Source organism: Rhamphochromis longiceps, linkage group LG16 (assembly GCF_057381845.1).
Source record: "Rhamphochromis longiceps isolate RC_006_pf linkage group LG16, R_longiceps_female_GT1.1, whole genome shotgun sequence".
In the NCBI taxonomy this organism is placed as follows: Eukaryota; Metazoa; Chordata; class Actinopteri; order Cichliformes; family Cichlidae; genus Rhamphochromis; species Rhamphochromis longiceps.
This window is the reverse complement of record NC_140572.1, coordinates 14,822,840-14,842,500: the sequence shown is the minus strand read 5'-3', so window position 1 is coordinate 14,842,500 and position 19,661 is coordinate 14,822,840. Positions and strand designations below refer to the sequence as shown.

At 37.9% G+C, this 19,661-nt stretch overlaps 3 long non-coding RNA genes across 3 annotated transcripts; all 3 read left to right on the top strand.

The window, feature by feature from the left end:
* The first annotated feature begins 651 nt into the window (after positions 1 to 651).
* Positions 652 to 7,019, top strand: LOC146650794 (uncharacterized). The gene is made up of 3 exons (XR_014907977.1): positions 652 to 2,501; positions 3,656 to 3,682; positions 5,185 to 7,019. It is a non-coding gene; the product is annotated as an uncharacterized LOC146650794 (long non-coding RNA).
* A 6,209-nt stretch (positions 7,020 to 13,228) lies between these two features.
* Positions 13,229 to 15,080, top strand: LOC146650793 (uncharacterized). The gene is made up of 3 exons (XR_014908040.1): positions 13,229 to 13,589; positions 13,782 to 13,880; positions 14,830 to 15,080. It is a non-coding gene; the product is annotated as an uncharacterized LOC146650793 (long non-coding RNA).
* Positions 15,081 to 15,130: 50 nt separating this feature from the next.
* Positions 15,131 to 16,188, top strand: LOC146650792 (uncharacterized). Its single transcript, XR_014907834.1, has 4 exons — positions 15,131 to 15,198; positions 15,380 to 15,516; positions 15,609 to 15,825; positions 15,910 to 16,188. It is a non-coding gene; the product is annotated as an uncharacterized LOC146650792 (long non-coding RNA).
* The last annotated feature ends 3,473 nt before the right edge of the window (positions 16,189 to 19,661 follow it).

Genomic DNA, 19,661 nt, shown 5'->3' with positions numbered 1-19,661 from the left:
ATGGCAGTGGGGTTAAGGGACCTCCTGAACCTCTTGAGTCCTGCAGTGGAGTGAGATGAGCCTCTGCAGCTCCTACTGTGAGGATGCTTAGGCGATCACCAACACCAGCTCCTTGGTGTTGGTGTTCAGAAGAAGACTGTTCTTATTACTGCAGTCAGTTAAATAAATCTATCATAATAAAGTACATTTTAACATAATGACCTTGTGTTTATTTATGTCTTTTAACCATTATTTCAAATTCAAAGAATCCCATTTGAAACATTTATTAAACTTATAGAATTAAATTAAAAGTTGTTTTTTGTTGCAAAAAAATCTAGTATAATAATATTTAAATTTACATATATTTTCACGTTTTCCATGCCAATTTTGTGTAATTGCGGAGTTTCCCACTTTTCCCACTACTCGTGAATGCCTCCTTTTTTATGTCTCCGCCTGACTCCTGAATCTCCGTCCACTCTCAGCTCAATCCGTGCCGGTAAGTGCTGCTTCTCTGGCTCTCTTATCTGAAATGAAATGTCTATAAGCTGTATGAGGGATTTACCCAGTTGTTGTTAGTGACTTATGAAGCCAGTCGAAGTATAAGTCATGTTAAAGTAACACAATGGCTGCTTTTTTAGTGAAACGTAATTTTACTATTTAAAAGGAGTGTTTGGTATGCTAGCCCTAAGTGCTAACGCCTAGCCTAGCTGCTATAGGCCCAGTGTGAAATTAATATGGTTCATTTGATTGTTTATTACAGTTATTGTGTTGTATTTGGTTCATTCGGTGTGTTAGTGTTTCTGAGTCTGTTAGGGAAGCTGAAGTTAGTTCTCTTCACAAATCAGTCAGTTAAAAACGGCCTCATTCTTTCGGTTGTGAGGTAATGAGCCGTCATTTTAGAACCACTGATTAGCTGCTGAAGCAGCAGGGTCGGCAACTTCAAAGGAGCCATTTTACCGCCATTAGCTGTGTCCCAAAACGTCGGCTGCATCTTTCGGAGGACCCAGCTTTCGCGGTCTACGTGGACCGAGAAGGCTGTGAAACTGGACGGTCTAGCCTTCAGATTTGCGTCACCGCTGTCTCGCTGGAGTTTAATAAACTCGGCCGTCTGCTCCTTGCTATTTAAAATATAACAGGACACTGGCGTAAATTCTCGACCGTTTAACGTTTATTGAGCTGTGTGAAAATCCCGGAGGACCCACCGGATGGATTAATAAAGCTTTATTTAATCTAATAATCTAATAACTTTGATCTCAGCCAAACCGATTTACTCCAGAACAAATAAAACACAGAAAAAGGCAAACAATTACATTTTTAAGTTATCAGAGTGACTTGTATATCATGTTTAACCTGAGTAGCGAAAGAGCGGGGGTCTGAACCCCCCTCCCGGCTTGCCATCGAGCCGGTGGGTGACAGACGTCTCTGAAAACGTCGGCACACTTTTGCAAATATGCAATGTCTTGATAAACCAAGCAGATATTTGTAATTTACACCGCTACTTTCTCGCCTAAAAATATGTTAAAAGTTTATTCGGGGAAATGAAGGACTCATTTGTCGGCCGCATTTGAGACAGCCTTCGTCGACTGGCTGTGACATAATCGGCCTTCAAATGCGGCCTCCGGAGGATGCAGCCGACATTTTGGGACACAGCTTCTGACTGAAAGCCGGGAGAAAAAGAGTCACGTGCCTGTACCGGTGTGTTTTTGTGCTGTGGGTTAATTAACAGAAGGGAGAGAGAGAGTGAGGATGAAACACATAATATAAGAATAATAACATCTCTTAACAAGAAGTTTTTTTTAATTAGTTAATTTTAGTTTTTTAGTTAAATTTTAAGAACTGTTTAACAAACACTTGTTTGTGCAGGTTGTTTTTTTTTTTTAATGAAACCTACAGCTGCAGCTCTGTTTAACTTCTCACTTTGTGAAAAACTAACGAAATATAAAAAAGTCCACCTTCAAATAAATAAAATGCAGCAGTGCACCATTAATATTATAAATATGATATGTAGATATTTAAAACAACAGCATATTAAATGATACTGTGTGCAGGTGATAATATTTTTAGGAAGCAGAATTTGAATGCAGAAGAACTCAAATGTTGAAGCCTACAAAAATAACATCCAAGCTTTCATTTATGATTGTTCATGCTTTGAAATTGTGATGTCAGAATTTGATAAAGTGTGCAGAGCTAGGTGTAGCAAATCATTGCTTATTAAATCTACTGTGTTATCTAATAGCACCAAACTAATAGAGCTATCACATAACTGAGAAACGTGTGTGGCTTATTACAAATGGATGAAACCACATTTTACCTTAATGAAGACAGTAATCTTTAATAAGGTGTAGAAAAAAGAGGAGAGTTGTTTGTTGCTGTGGTAAACAAAGAAGTGTACTGAATCTTTTGGACTACACAGAGTGATGCAGTATTGACTGTGATGCTGATTTGAGTTGTCTCATTCTGTATTTTTGTGCTTTGTCTTTTGTTACACAGAGTGAAAGAGATCTTTGGTTTTGCCTTTGCTGGTAAGTAAACAGTGATTGTAACTGAAGCAGTATGAACCTGGCATTGCGTAGCACATGTGGCAACTTACATACAGTAGTTTGACTTTTTGTGATATGTTTCCATTTACTGATTGGCAAAAACACAAAGTCAGGATTTATTACACGTAGCAGCAAAGTCCTCACACGGGACCTCTGACTGTCCCTGAAAATGTCCCTGAAGTTTAATAGCCCATTTATGTATGATTTCAATTTCTTATGGCTTATCAAATCCAAACATACAGCTAAATGTCAGTTGTTCATTTTCTCCTTATGTTTGTGGATTTAAGTAGCAGACAAAACAATGAAAGTGTTTTAGGGGAGTCGGTATAAGTGGTTGCTCAAACACTTAAGAGCTGCACAGTGATTGATTCATATTGTCTCTCAAATTCTGCTGATGTGTTACATTAAAGTCAGAACACTGTAGAAGTGTTTTGTACAGTTAAGCAATAATGAAAAACTAAGAGAACCAGAGGTGTGAGTGGACATTGTTAGGTACATTACAGCCAGTGTGTCTAATTAGTTTATCACTTATTTGGTGAATATGTGTTTTAAAATTTAATAGAAAAGTTGCCAAAAAGGTGACTGCAAAATACATAAATATTCCTAGCAACAGGTATAATGAAAGGGCTTTTTAGTGTAAAAATTTAAGACATTTAATTTTAATTACAAAACATGGTGCACCTCTGCTATTGTAACATGTCAATATTTAAAGGTATATTCATATCAGACATGATGAGGTTTTCTGTTGCTTCTGATTTATATAATTACTTTGTATCTAACATTTTGAAAAGTTTTGGCTTTCACACTTTACTAGTACTGACCTGTTGTAGAAAATGTTGGAGCCACAAAGCTTCTGTTTAGGAAATATTTGGTATATCCTGCACTTGTGCCAACAAATATTGGTGCCCATTCTTTTTACTTCTGTAGTAATGAATGCCTTTATTACACTTGCTATAGCCATGTGAGACGCTGCAGTTCATTTATCTCCTCTTTAGACTACAGTAAGCTCATAAAGCCTTAAATAAATTAAGAATTTTACTAGTTAATTTTTGTCACAGTAAATTGGATTGTGTGGGAAGAGGCTCAACAGTCTGAATCATCAAACAGTGATCTGATGAATTGTTTCCTTTCTCTAGACTGCTGATCTGATCGTCTCAAGTCTGGTAAGTAAAGGTGTCTGAGGTGCAATGGTGAGAAATGTTTCTCATTATAGGAGATTCAGTGTAGTGCTGTGAGTGAGCACAGCTATTGGTGATCATCAAAAGTCATCAAATCCTAGAAAAGTCTGTGTAAACATTTCCAGACCTACAGAGGTCGGTAGGTTATTGTAGCAGCGCATATTTTTTCACATTAGAGCAGCTCATGAACAGCAGTTTAGGTACAATTAAGTCTTCAAGTAGGGCCTTGTGGATTTCCAAAGCTTCTTTCTCTTCATTAAATTAAGTCACTGTCTGAAAACTGCTCTTTGAATTAGTCTTTTAATTAAAGATTTTGTTGATGACTGGAAAAAATCAAAAGCACAGATACAGCACTCATTTCTGTATTTTATGATTAAATGATCTACAAAGAAATTATCGTCATACTACATTTTTAATTAGGCCTTTAAATCGACCATTATAAGTGCGTCCTAGATTTAGTGGAGTGCTTATGGCTGTGCATTAAACATGTGACTGAAATATGTAGAAACTGCTTTGTAGGAACCATCCATCTCCAAATTTCTCATTTTGTCAAAAGTCATTCTGAGTAAAGTATTGTTTACTTTTATGTTAACGGATCTCAAATCCCTGTTTCTGTGTGCCCAGATATTATCATGTACTGTTGTCACAGGTACTTTGGGGATTAAATAACCTGTGATGTGGCATAAATTTTAAGCAGGTGGTCTGAAACTGTCTGCTCTAACCTCAATGTGTGGGTTTTGTTGGACCATATGATATTTACAGTAGGTTATTGTAGCAGCACATCTTGGTTTATAGACACTGTTTGTTTTTATTGTGTTAATAGAATGTAAAAATTTCTTTAGAACACTTCCACCACCATTTTTGAGCATTTTCAATCAGTTCAGTCCAATAATGTACTGTGGAACTCTTCAATATGTAAAGCCCTGTATGTACTGTATTTTTCGGATTATAAGGTGTATGCAGCTAACCAAATATTCAGACAACTCAAACTATTCAACTCATTCACAATAACTCAACATTTTTCACTGGTAACACAGAACAGTACACTCACTTTCTCTTTTCAGTCCTCTTCCACAAATCTATCAAATTCTTCATGGATTGATCGGTTTTGAAATCTGCTTCGTACGCATGTCTGTAAACAGATGCCAGGTCCTCATACACACACCATAATATTATGTTTAAGGACAATACGAATTACTCGGCGAGGCTCCTGACTACTGTAGCTGTAATGCTCCAACAATCCATCAAGCGCTGCAGCTTTGTAGCTTTCCAAAGTCATACCTAAAACATTTTGACAGATGTTTGAGCGCTGTGTAGCACATAAAATTGGGTTGAGGTCAGTAAGCACAGCCAGAATTAATACATAAGGTAAACTGTTGATTTTTGAGAAAACTAAAGGATTTCAAGTGTGACTTATAGTTTGAAAAATACTGGAAAGCCATGTTTATTGGAAATATGCCTAATTCCAGTCCCTTTTTGTCTTACAGGTGACCTGCTGCAGAAAACCCTCTCCCTCTATCTTTGACAAGCCATTAACAAGCAATTTCAGTCTGTCCTATCACTCTCCCTCTCCCTGCTCCATCTTTTTTGACAAGGGATTCTATCTTCTATCATTTCTCCGCCATGAACTCTATCTAATTTTGACAAGCATAAGCCCTAGTTTGACAAGAAACCAAGTTTGACAACAAACCAAGGTTGACAACAAACCAAGTTTTTGGAAATTGAAGTTACCGCAACTTCGACGATCTGTTTTCAGAAATCTGAGAGATCTCTGCTCTCACTGCTCCATCTTTCCTGTCGTTAAACTCTCTCATATCCACTCATTTTTTTGGAAATTACAAGTAAAAAGTTGAATATACAGTACAGTAGAACTCACTGTAGAAACTACTTACAGAGCCCTACATTTGTCATTTTAATTTTGCATTACACTTTGAAATAAACAGTGATAGTTTGGCTTACAGGTGCAATTACTTTGAGAAATTATATAAAATATACACCTCTTAAAGGTTTATTTGTAATAAGACAATCTGGTTATTTTGTAATATATACATTCAGACTGCTCTATTTAGATAAATATTAAATTAGATTCAAATACATTTTTCAAGTCTGTTTCACTGGCTATAACATTTGACTACAAGTTTAAACTATTATTATTTAAGGACAAACCCTTTTTTTGTCACTCAGTGTAAGTATTCAGTTACAATTGTCATCTAGAGGCTGCCCTGAGAACCCAGACTTCCTGTTTCCTGACTGCTGCAGAACATCCAGCTGAAGAATCCTCATCGCCTGTCATCTGATCACTACACCACCACAACTCCTTATATTTGCTTTAGATTTTAGATATCTGAAAGATTTACACAAAGTCTACTTTAAAACTAAGAGTTTTATTATAGCCTGTTGATTGATTGTTGAGATTTATTCTGCATATTACTTCACAGAAGTATAGACCTATTCATTAACCAGTCTGGTTAAAAAAAAAAAAGTATAATATACAGTTTTTGAAAAAGCTACAATAAAACTTTTTAAAGATCTTTCAATAACTTTTATATTGAGTTTGTATTTAAGTCAGCCTTTTACATCAATTAAACAGTTATAAGAACACTTTACCATTTGTATAGTTTTACATTTATCCATTTAATAGAAACTTGAGGAGTTTTTCAGTGTTTACAGGTTGATTTTTGTATACATTTGTGTATAAATACATATAAGGTCCAGTTTGTACTTGCACAAAATGCCAAGGAAAGGTCAAAGGTCACAGTCCCAGAAGCTTAGATGGCAAAAGCAGAAGGAACAGGTAAATCTTTCTCAGACCGGTGAGCAGGTAAAGGTGTCTGTTACAAGTATTCCCAGTCCAGAAGTGCAGCTCAGCGTTCAGACAGCCGCAGTGTCTTATGCAGATGTGGTAAAGAGAGGTGTTTGCTCATCATCGGTGCCAAATGCTAAAGTACAGCAGGTAATCCAGACTGAACCCCAGCTAACTGTGCAAACGCAGCATGATGGAGAAGCTCCAGGACCGTCTCATGTACAGGTTACAAACAGTGAAAGTCGTCCACGAGTGAGTAGCATCTGTGCATCCCGAAGCCAGGCCAATGCTAAGTATGGAAAGTACCGGAATCAGCAATGCATGGCGAACAGTTTGGTTTTCCTGTCATTCTTACACGAGGATGAATTCATTACCAGAGCAGATCTTAACCGTGTGTTGGACAAAGGCCATGCCGTGTATTCAGATGCCAGAAAGAGGTTTGTGAACAGCGTGTTTCTAGCCTGTGATGAACTTCCCACTGTGATCATCAGCCGCAGACACGAGTATCAAGTCGACATGTCTCAGTTTGCTCTTTATGGCACATTTGACGGTACAGATCATCTTCCGAGCCTTGAACAGGGACTACAGTGTTTGGCTTCAGACATTTGCTATGCTTTGCTAGTCATGGGAGGAACAGCCATTGCAGTTTCCAGGCTGACTTCAGGTGAATACGCATATTTTGATCCTCACCCACGTAAGTCTACAGGAATGCCATTGTCGCTAGATGTAAGTGGTGGAACTGCAGTGATGTTAAAATTCACACGTCTTAACGACATGATTGACAGGATCAAATGCTTGTACCGAAAGTTTAGCATCGCACCAACCTGTACCTATGAGCTACAGCCAATCGAGTTTCACAGTCAAAACGCTCCTTACCAAAGAGATGCTGATCAAACCACCGAATACAGACGAACCGCTGCAAGTGTTCCAGCCGCAGCTTTAAATGAACCTGTCCATGAATTAAATTCCCAAACAACCACTGAGCAGACACGGAAAACTGTTACGGAGACTGTAATCACTGAAGTGACATCATCCAGGGTGGATTCTTCAGATGAGACAGCTGCTACTGAAAACAAGAATCGTGCTTCTGATTATTTACAGAAAGAAACATCTGCATCTTCTGTGAGAGAAACTCAGGTAGTATCAGATGCTGTTCCTCAGAATGATTCAAACACTGCCTCCTGTTCAACTAAGGCAACACAGGAAGTGCCACATAAAATTTTGAAACGTAATAAACAGGAAGCACAAAAAATGAGGAGAAGGTCAGTGGCCCAACAGAAATTACCACAAAGAAAGGAAAATCAGAAAAGGAAGGAAAGGGAGATGTACACTTTTGATGAAAGCTTTAAGGCAAAGAAAAGAAATTCCAGTAGAAAGTCTAATGATCCAAATCACAGACAGAAAAAGAGAGTATACAAAAATAATCTGTATAAAGTAAATGCTACATATAGAGAGAAACAGACAGAACATTTGAGAAAGATCTATAAAGAAAGAGATGATTTTAAGGAAAAACAGAAGGAGCAAATGAAAAGGCTGTATAGAGAAAGTGCTAAAATTAGAGACAAAAAAAGGGAATGTGTCATAAGGACATACAAAGACAATCCTATATTCCGAGAAAAGCAGAAAGAACGTATAAGAAGAACATATAGAGAGTCTTCTATATTCCGAGAAAAGCAGAAAGAACGTATAAGAAGAACATATAGAGAGTCTTCTATATTCCGAGAAAAGCAGAAAGAACGTATAAGAAGAACATATAGAAGTTCTGTTGAATTCAGAGAGAAACATAAAGCCTGCATGAGGTCATATGTATATAAACTATATAAAGAAAGTGAAGAATTTAAAAAGAAAAAAATATCTTACATCACCAAACGTTATGGAGAAGAGAGACAATTTCAGCAACAACACAAAGAGAATATGAGAGAACGAATGAGAGTAAAATATTGGAACAGTTTTTCTTTCAGACAGATGCATAATATCAGATGTGCAATGAACATAAAACGAAAATATCGTCAGATGCATCGACCAGCTGAAAGTTTACAGTGTCATCCAGATAACCGTTTAATGAATGAGGCCATATCTCGTTTCAGATCAAACATTAAGTCAGCACCATCTTATGTTTGTACTGTTTGTCTAAAAGCTTCTTTTCCTAATCAGGTGAAAATCTGCAAAAGAGAAAATTACTCAAAACACCAGACTGTAGCTCAGCAGTGTCTAACTGGTAAATTTGTTCATGTGTGTGATGAAGCATGTAATGATCACTGCAGCTTTCCCGTTGAGAGAAAAAAGGAGTATATCTGTCACACGTGTCACAGTTCCCTCAAAAGTGGACGCATGCCAAGGCTTGCTGCTGTCAATGGTTTAGAACTGCAGGATATTCCAGCTGAACTTTGTGATCTCAACATTCTGGAGAGACATCTGATTGCCAAATGCATACCTTTTGCTAAGATTATTCCACTTCCAAAGGGCAGACAGAGACTCATACGTGGTAATGTGGTGTGTGTACCATCTGAAGTCCAACAAACAGTTGACTCTCTACCGAGGCTCAGAAACCATTCACAGATAATCAGGATAAAGCTGAAAAGACGACTGTGCTACAAAGGCCATCAGCTGTTCCAGACTGTCACCTGGTCTAAACTCATTGAAGCCCTGCGTAAACTGAAACAAATTCATCCACAGTACACAGATATTATTATCAGAGATGATGCATTGCTTTGTGATCCAACGTTACCTGATGATGACAGCAGTGATGAAGCCAGCATGGCAAGTGATGATTATAATGAAGAAGATTTAATGGAAATTGACAACTATGAAAAAGATGCCCTTTTGTGCGAAAACGAGTCTGAAATAGAACAAGATATTAATATGGTATCCTGTGATGAACAACCAGAGGAACAAAATCCAGAGGAACCAGAAAGTGATTTGAACAATGGAGGTTTTGCTCTAGAAAGCTGTCTGCAGCCTGTAGACATTTCAGAAGAGATTCTCTGTTTCAGTGATAACACATATTGTGTGGCTCCTGCAGAAAGAAACAATCCTGTTAGCTTCTTCAGAACTCCTCATTTGGAAGCCATGGCATTTCCTGTGCAGTTTCCTACTGGTCAGAATACACTGGATGAAAAGAGACTTCTTAAACTCACACCAAGTGCTTACTTCAAGTCAAGGCTTTTCAACACTGATGCAAGATTTGCTAAAGACACAAATTACCTGTTTTTCTCACAGTTTGTCACTGAAATACATTTGGCTAATTCCAGCATGACAATACAGCTAAGGAAAGGTAAAACTATGACCAAAGATGGACGCAAAATCACATCAGGAATGTTACAAAGTAAGACAGAAGTAGAGAAGCTGGTAAGAAATAAAGATGCAATCAGATTTATGCAGCCACTCAGAGGAACTCCAGCTTACTGGCAGAAAACTACCAAAGATTTATTCAGTATGATTCGTCAAATAGGAACACCTCAGTTCTTTGTCACTTTCTCTGCTGCTGAGATGAGATGGCCTGAAGTGATTCAAGCAATAAAGAGACAGCAAGGTGAAGAGGTTGATTTTGAAGCCCTGGACTGGTCAGAAAAGTGTGAAATTCTAAGATCAAATCCAGTAACCACCATGCGAATGTTTGATAAACGTGTTGAGGCTTTGTTCAGAGATTTGCTTTTTTCTCCTGCACAGCCCCTTGGTGAGATCATTGATTACTTTTACAGAGTTGAGTTCCAGCACAGAGGTAGTCCACATATACACATGTTGCTGTGGATTCAAGAAAAGGTAGAAGTAGATGTGGATGACGACCAAACTGTCTGTGACTTTGTGGACAGATACATCTCAGCTCAACTCCCTGATCCAGAAAAGCAACCTGAACTGCACAAAAAAGTCACTGAACTACAAAAGCACAGCAAAAACCACACAAAAACATGCTTTAAGAGTGTGAACTCTGGTTGTAGATTTGGGTTTCCCAAACCACCAGCCACAAGAACAATGATTGTGAGACAGGATGAGGATTCAGACACTGAAGCTGCAAAAGCCAAACTCAGACCTTTGATGAACCTGCTGAAGGAACCTGAAGCTGCTTTGCTCACCATAGAGCAGATTCTGTCACGATGCAACTTGACAATGAATGAGTATGAACAGTGCCTCCAGAACATAAACAAGAAAACAGCTCTGATTCTGAAACGTGACCCAAAGGACTGTTGGATCAACAATTACAACTCAGACCTGCTTGAAGCCTGGAACTCTAATTTAGATGTCTCATTCATTTTGAATGCCTATTCATGTGTAGAATACCTCTGTAAATATATAACGAAGAAAGAATCTGGCCTCTCTGAATACCTGAAGACAGTTATCGATAACTCTGATAAGAACACCGTCAATGAATGTGATGAAATGAGAGCTGTGATGCAGGCTTACTCAAAAAAGAGAGAGATCAGCGCACAGGAGTGTGTGACTCGAGTCTGTGGCCTAAAAATGAAAAAATGTTCCCGCAGTGTTGTATTTGTACCAACAGATGATAACCCAGTAAAAATGAGTCGGCCCATGAGCTTCCTGGAAAGCACAACACATGACAGCTGTAATATTTGGATGACAAGTTTGAGTGATAAATACAAATGCAGACCTGAGACCCCAGAATATGAGGAAATGTCGCTGGCTGATTTTGCTGCCCTGTGCCGGTTGGTGAGTGGTCCAAATGAAGGAAAAGATGTGCTTCCTCTTCTAAACCAGCTTGGATTTGTACAAAGGCGTAAGAATGATAAACCAGCTATAATCAGGTATTACCACTGTTCACAGGAAAAAGATCCTGAGCAATATTATGGTCGACTGTTGAGACTTTACCTTCCACACAGATCAGAGCAGGAACTGAAACCACAATGTTTCCAAACCTATCAGTCCTTCTACAACTCGGGTTTTGTGCGACTTCCATGTTCAGACCACAGTGAGTCTGTGAAACGGATTGTGAAAAGAAATAAAGACAAGTATGAGAAGAACTCTGAGGATATTGAGAGTGCACTGGAAGAGTTTGAACAAAATAGGGATGTTGTGATCGATGAATGGTGTAATCTTGCTCCTGAATCTGAAGTTGTGAGGCTGCAATGTGATGAGAATCTTCCTGAGAGACATTCTGATGATGAGAACGAACAGGAAAATGTCCCTGACTACAGTCGTCAGTCTGATGCTGTAACAGAGATCAGAGCCATCAGAGAACAACCTGCAGTAGATCCAGCCGTGGTACGTGTAATGTATCAGAATCTGAACCAGAAGCAGGCCTGCGTGTTCTATGCCATAAGAGACTGGTGTATTCAGCGAGTTTGTGGTTTGAACCCAGATCCATTTTTCTTCTATATCAACGGTGGTGCAGGAACTGGAAAGTCACATCTGATTAAATGTATTCACTCTGAAGCATCAAAGATCCTGAGCAGACTGCCTGCTAATGCAGAAGAAGCTGACATATCAAATCCAACTGTTTTACTTACTTCATTTACCGGGACAGCAGCTTTTTCTATCAATGGCTCTACATTACATTCTCTACTGAAACTACCCAGGAGTCTGAAACCACCCATTCAAGGACTTGGTAACCAACTGGATGAAGTCAGATCTGAGCTGATGAATGCTGAAATTATTGTTATTGATGAGATTTCAATGGTTTCAAAACCCCTTTTTGCTTATGTGGATGCAAGACTGAAACAAATCAAAGGCACTCAGAGACCTTTTGGTGGAATGTCAGTTTTAGCTGTTGGAGATTTTTACCAGCTGCCACCAGTGCGACAGTCTAAACCTCTCTGCGTTTACGATCCAGAACAGATTGACCTATGGCAGGAACATTTTCAGATGATCACTCTAACCGAGATCATGCGTCAGAAAGATGATGTGGCCTTTGCAGAGATGCTGAACAGGATTAGAGTCAAAGAAAAGACAGAAGAGCTTTCTCAGTGCGACAGAGATTTGTTGTCACAGGCTGTGACTGCACCAGAAGAATGTCCAACTGAGGTCTTACACATTTATGCCACCAACAAGAATGTGGAATCCCATAACACAGATACCCTGAAGAAGCTTCATTCAAACATCATAATCATCACTGCAGACGATTTCCAGAAGGATAAACGTACAGGCAGAATGGAACGAAGAGACAAACCATTTACAGGTGGGAGAAATGATTTACCCGACACCCTGAACGTCGCTGAAGGAGCTCGAGTCATGCTGACCAGAAACTTGGACACACTAAACGGTTTGGTCAACGGTGCTTTTGGTATACTGGTAAAGGTGGTGAGATCTGAAAATGATGGACACATAATCAAACTGGGGCTCAGAATGGACAACCGGCAGCCTATGAGACACAACCGCAGTGCTAATGCAGCATCTGATGATCTGGTTTACATTGAGAGAGCAGAGGAGAGTCTGAAGTTTAAAGGAGCGGTACGCAGACAGTTTCCTGTAAAGCTAGCATTTGCCTGCACAATTCACAAAACTCAGGGTCTTACAACACAGACAGCTGTAGTTTCAATGAAGAACATTTTTGAACCAGGTATGGCTTACGTTGCTCTCAGCAGGGTGACGTCTCTCAGTGGACTCTATTTGCAGGACTTGGATGAGAAAAAGATTTACTCCAATCCCGAGGTAACTGCAGCACTCCAAACCATGAGACAAGCCAGCGTTGAGGAAATGATGCCTCTTCTTCAGGTCAGAGAAACAGCCAGTAGACTTGACACTCTTACACTGATCCATCACAATACGGAGGGTTTGCCATCTCACATCAGTGACATCAAGAGTCATCATGAAATGTGTTTAGCAGATGTTTTGTGTCTCACTGAGTCTCACCTTCAAGGCTCCTTTGTTGCAGACAGTCTTCATTTGGATGGCTACACCATGTTCAAACGCAACAGACATGTGTCCTACACAAACTTTCCTCACATGGCCAGCAGAAGTGGTGGTGGAGTTGTTGTGTATTTGAGGAATCATTTTCAGGTTCAGGTAAAACAGTATCTGCATAATGTCACTGATCTTGAGTTTTTAGTGTTGAAGGTTCAGGCTCCATTCCCTGCACTCATTGCGGTTGTGTACAGACCCCCTGACTACAGTTTGACACCATTCATGCAAAACCTGGTAAGTCTTTTAGATTCCCTTGAAATAATGGACTGTCACCCAATCATTGTGTGTGGAGATTTTAATGAGAACCAGTTGCAGAGTGGAAGAAAACAGATTCTGGAGCAGTTTCAGTCTAGAGGGTATTCACAGCTGATCACTTCTGCCACTACAGACAAGAACACCCTGCTTGACCTCATTTTTATTTCTCAGCCACAGAAATGTCTGCAGTCAGGTGTTCTGAGGACATATTACAGTTACCACAATCCTGTCTTTTGTGTCCTGTCCTCGAGCCAATCATGAAGTCGTCTGGTGAGTTTTGAAACAATTACAGATCATGTTTGTTACAGATTTCACTGATTGTAGAGCATGAAAAAGATTTTTCATTGAAAAAAATTGTCTTCCCTACTCTGTCTGTAAGAAGACCCTTTCTTATTGCAATGTTATTAATCATTTCACCAAATCATGGCTGTACTTCATGCAGAGCCGGGAGATCTGCTTTCTGTTATCATGCACCTCAGATCTGAAATATACTGCATTAAACGGACATAATTTATTTTTTATTCTCATGTTTTAAATGACTAAATCTACTTATACATTTTTTCATGGATGTTAATTGTCATCTCCTTTTTTGATACTTTTTTTACTCTGACGTATGTATCTCAACAAACGAGATCTTCCCCTCCAAGATGCTTTCAAATATGAAATAGTAAATAAATAAATCCCAGATAAATGCAGGTATTTATTATGGGTCACGTGAATAAATACAGACAATTATATTTTCTTGATTATAGTAAATTTTGTAAAATCAAATGTTTTTGGGATGAATGAGGTTTTGCTTATCATGTTTTACTGGTAAAAAATGTTAAAAGTTTTAAACTATCTTTAGGCTACCAGAGATGTCTATAATTATACATTATGTAGAGAAAAACATTTTTACAGGTTACAGAATTTGTATAAAAACTGATTTAGAAGTACATGGAAAGTTTCTGCATCCATTTTCTGACTTGGCCTTTATCCGGGTGGGTTTGGGTTTGGGTGGATAAAGGCCAAGTCAGAATTCTCTGAGCAGCTGGAAAAAGCTGCTAATAAACAAAGACATCAGAAAGCGGGGGCTTTAGGTGTAGCCCCCGCTTTCTGACGCACTAATTAGATTTAGTAACTGACACCCCATACCAGCATTATATAGACACTTGCGGGGCTGAGATGGGTGGGTGGGGAGGGGGGGTGGGTGGTGTTAAAAGCACTTTATGTTTTGTAGATGTATTTTTTTCAGACAGGGCACACACAGTCCTGTTTCCTTTGTGGGAAAACCTTCAAACTTCACCATCCTCAGCTGAAACAACAACATCTTAACACCATCTTCATGAACTGCTGAGCCAAACCTGATCCATCAGTGCTGGACTGCACAGATAACTACATGCCACACAGAGACTGCTGTGTTATGAACTGCCATACCAGTATGTCTTCAATGGAGAAGATGACACACCCATCACCTGACCTCCTGCCTGATCTGGAGACCATCATGATGGTGCCACACTACACACCTCTGAGACCATCAATGATGACTCCTACTGAGGAAACTGTATTTCCTGTCAGAGATGCTCAGTGATCCTCAGAGCAGAGAGAGGTATGATTCTTTATCTTTGATAAAAAATGTCAGTGTTTTTAATTCAATTAATTAATTAAAATCCTGTTTAGTGCATAAATAATTCCACACTCAAATGATTATACTTGTTGACACTTTTTGAGTTTTAATTCACATTATGGATTACAAATCTATGCTTTTTCTACTCTGTCTCTCTGTGCAGGTATTGCTGTCTTCTGAGTTCTTCAGTGTCCCAACTGGGACATTCAAACCTCATTGCAGAGCTCATGTCTTTCCTCACCATCATGTGAGTGTGAGATTGCTCTGGATTCTGGTTATGTGGCCTGCAGCACCTATAAGGTATTTCAACATTGTTCATTGTATAACTTATTTGTAGTTTTTAGGCCTTAACACAAATAAAATGTTCCTTTTTCTGTATTTTTTAGAACAAGCTCGTCCAGTGTGCCTGCATTCCAGCTTCTTAGACTCTACTCAAGTGGACAGAGTATCAATGTTTGGCCACTCTTACAGACACCAACTTCTGTCAACTCACTGCTACTGATCAGGCACCTCACTCCAGGAAGACAGAGGGCTGCAAGCCTGTCATCGTTTCCAGTGTGGCTTTGTATTCTCGGGGTAGCATCAGATTTTTCCCACAAATATTCAAAGGTAACACTTATTTTAAGCTTAGTTATTAAATCAAAAGTCTTCCCTGTGTTAATTTTTTTTTTTTTTTTTTTTGTTTTCTTTTAGATTTATGTGCAGTGATCGGATGTGGTGGAGCTTTGTTAACTGTGTGGAAAACATCTGTTTGTGATGATATTTACAATGAGGCTTTAAGGTGACAGTTTCCATGTAATTTCAATCCTTTTACTAAGCAAAAACATGTTTGCAATTAACATATTTTTTTCAGTTTTGTCTTTTGGATTTATGGTTAACATTCCTCTGTGACAGCAAATACTAAACTGGTCCAAGTAACCAGCATATCATTGGTCAAAGGCAAAAAGGACCACATGTCACACTAGCTATGAATTATTGACTGTGTTTGTGTCACCAGATTTAACAAACAATATCAGACATATGAAACTGAACTCTGGATTAATGTGCAGATTTTTTTTGTGTTTTTTTTATTGTTGAATAATTATTTTGTAGAACAAACCCAATCTATTTACCCAAACAATGTAACTTGTTTGGGTAAATAGTGGATTAATATATCTAAGTCTATAAGTATAGCAAGCTGAATTCATACAGACACACAGCTCTAAATCCTGGATTGTAGGATGTAGAAAAATGATCATGTGATTATTATGGACATTTAAATAACTATATCTATTGAACCATTACATGTATTCTTTTTAGAAATTACACAATCTCAAAATGTGAAAAAAGAAAGTGTTTAAGAGAATAAATAATGTGTGTTTGTATGAATCCTGCCTTAGTATGGGGTGTCAGTAACTACATTAGTATAGAGTAGGTCTAACAGTGGTTTTCCACATCTGCTCTAATACAGCGGTCCCCAACCTTTTTTGCGCCATGGACCGGTTTATGCCCGACAATATTTTCATGGACCGGCCTTTAAGGTGTCGCGGATAAATATAACAAAATAAAACTAGTACCGGTACCGAAAAAAAGAAAATTTATTCATAACACACGTGAAAAGACCCAGGAAAACCGAGTAAACGATAAAAACGATAACAAAATAACGCTGAAAACCGATAAAAACCCTGAAAACTATACATTTCACACCTGAGCCTCATCTTTCGCAGCCCGGTACCAAACGACTCACGGACCGGTACTGGTCCGAGGCCTGGGGGTTGGGGACCGCTGCTGTAATATATATAGATAATGGGTCAGACATATAAAGTCATTTTGAAAAATTCATAAGGGTCACATCCATTTATATGTGTTCCTCTTTATCATTTTATATAAGGTCACACAGCTGACTTGAGTTTTGATCAGAGTAGAACCATAACATTCATGCTAATGGTTCTACTGTTTACAGTTACTTTATGATGGATTTCAGCCTGGTCACAGCACTATGTGAAAAGCTGTTAGAGGTAAAGTTAAGCCAATTAATACCTCATCATAAGTCACTCTCTAACTCAAAGCAGTGATTATTTTTCACTGTAATTTATTGCACAACAATGTTCTTTATTTGATCCTTGTTTCTTTAAATATGCACATCGATTGTTCAGCTGTGTGACTCTCCACACCTCAAATATATCACAATGTGGACTTCATTTTGACAGTATTTTGTAGATTGGTACCATATTTATCATCAAATCAGGAAACTGTAAACTAATTGAAAAAATGAAGCTTATGAAAATTTTAATGTGGCATAGGAACATGTTGTTTATCCTTGCCAAATGGTATTTACACAAAATTCCAGCAAATCAGAGGATATATTTTTATCTCTCACTTGCTATATATGTGTATATTTTTGCAGTTAATAGCCTATCATGTGTCTGCGCATCTTAGGGCCATAAACATAAACATGGCAAACAAGGATATGTTCACAATTCCAACAGATGCTTCAATTGTTTGTATAGATTTTAGATTAATTTGATTTGCATTTTCTATTAATATTTTTCTGTTTGTCCCAAATGGTATTTTTATTTCTTTATGTCATTATTGTAATCATTGGAAACAACTGAGTAAATATTTTGTATCATATGTTTCTAAAAATATTTGAATGTTCTACTTTTCTACTACTGGTTTTCTACTTTCTAAACTTTCTGCCACTTTTTGGCATTTCAATAACATTATTTTTGGGTGTTTTAATCTCTGACCTCAGCATCTTTTTCATTTATTACCTAAATGTTTGTGTGGGTTTTGCTTTTGTTTTGTTTTGTTTGCCATTTTTAGATTTCACCAGCTGTGCAAACTCTGCAATTTTACCTTGGTTTTATTCCACATTAGTTTATCTGCCGGCATGTTTTCTTCCTTTTCTAATGTTTTTGGTAATTTTTCACAGTTAAACAATTAACTTTGAGGTTACTTCAGCATTTTCAACTGTTATCTGTTGTCAGTTTTGCCTAATTATTACATTTCTGCAAATTTCTAGCAGTTCTGATAAGTTGTAATATTTCTGCCAAGTTTTAAATTTTTTACTAAATTATATTATTTCTGCTAGGTTACACTACTTTTCTTTGTTATGTTATGTTATGTTATGTTAAGTTATGTTATTCTAAATTATTGCATTTCTGCTAAGTTATTACATTTTTCTTAACTTGATATTGTTCTGCAAAGTTATTAAAATTTCAGCAACTTTTTAAACACTGAGTTTGATTTCTTCAGCTTCTTCAGCTATTTTCAACTATTTTCAGGAGACAGCTTCAGCTTTACAGTTTCCTCTAAGTGATTGCAGTTCTGCTAAGTTATTACATTTTAGCAAAGTTCCTTTGCTTCTGCAAAGCTTTTACAATTTCTGCAACTTTTCAGCGTTTTCAGCTAGTTTTTGCAGACAGCTTCAGCTTTAAGCATCCACACTGCATTTTCGCAGGAAATGCAAATTTTTCTAGTTCTAGTTGCTTCCGTACACTTTTCGCCGTTAAACTACTTCCACAATTTTCAGCCGATTTTCACCGTTCAAATTTTAAACTATTCTGCTATTTTTGCTAATTCCTGCTACGATTTTTGCTATTTTTAACTATTATACTTTTTAAAATATTAAGCTTTTTTCCTTTAATTTGTCCCATTGAAATGAATGGGAAACTTCTGCAATTCTGCTAAATTTTGCTTGTTTTTGAAACTTAACTACTTCCTCATATTTTCACCTAGAACAACCATTCAAATTTTAAAATGTTCACAAATTATTGGGCTATTCAGGTATGATTCAGCTTTTTCAAATCTTCTACTGTTTTACTTTTATGCCTCTTAAAGTTTTGAGTTGCAAAATTGTGATTTTTCACAAAATACATGCGTTGTTATGGTTGCTATGCTCTTGGCTTCCAGTGTGTCACTGAAGGTTTTGCAGTCTTCTCTTCATGTCGGAACAACTGTTTGCTACTTGCTCAATTTTCACTCAACTTCCACAAATTATACATCAAAACGTAGGTATTTTTGCTGGCTTTCAGGAAATGTCACTATCATTGTTGTGGGATTTATAGAATTTTCGCAAATCTCCTCAGACCAACACAATGTCAGAAAACTCTCCATATAAAGTGAATGGAGAGCTTGTTCAAAATCACCGCTGGATTTCTGTAATGAGAGGCATATTCGAATCGTCATATCTCCTTAACGAAGCAAAGTTAAGACATGAGGCTTGTCCCCGAATATCTTCAGACACCCCTGACGCTCACAATTCAAGAATTTCTTTCTCACCTATTACCGTTCTGAAATGAGTTGGACTTGTTTGAGGGTAGGAAATTTGTCCTTCGCTCAGATTTCTTCAGATTTCAAACTGTGGAAATGAACAACTTTTTTCTCTCGTCATAACTTTTTGTTGGATTTCCACAGAGACCTGAAAATTTCCATGATTGTTCACCAAAGCCTGCTGTCTCTTA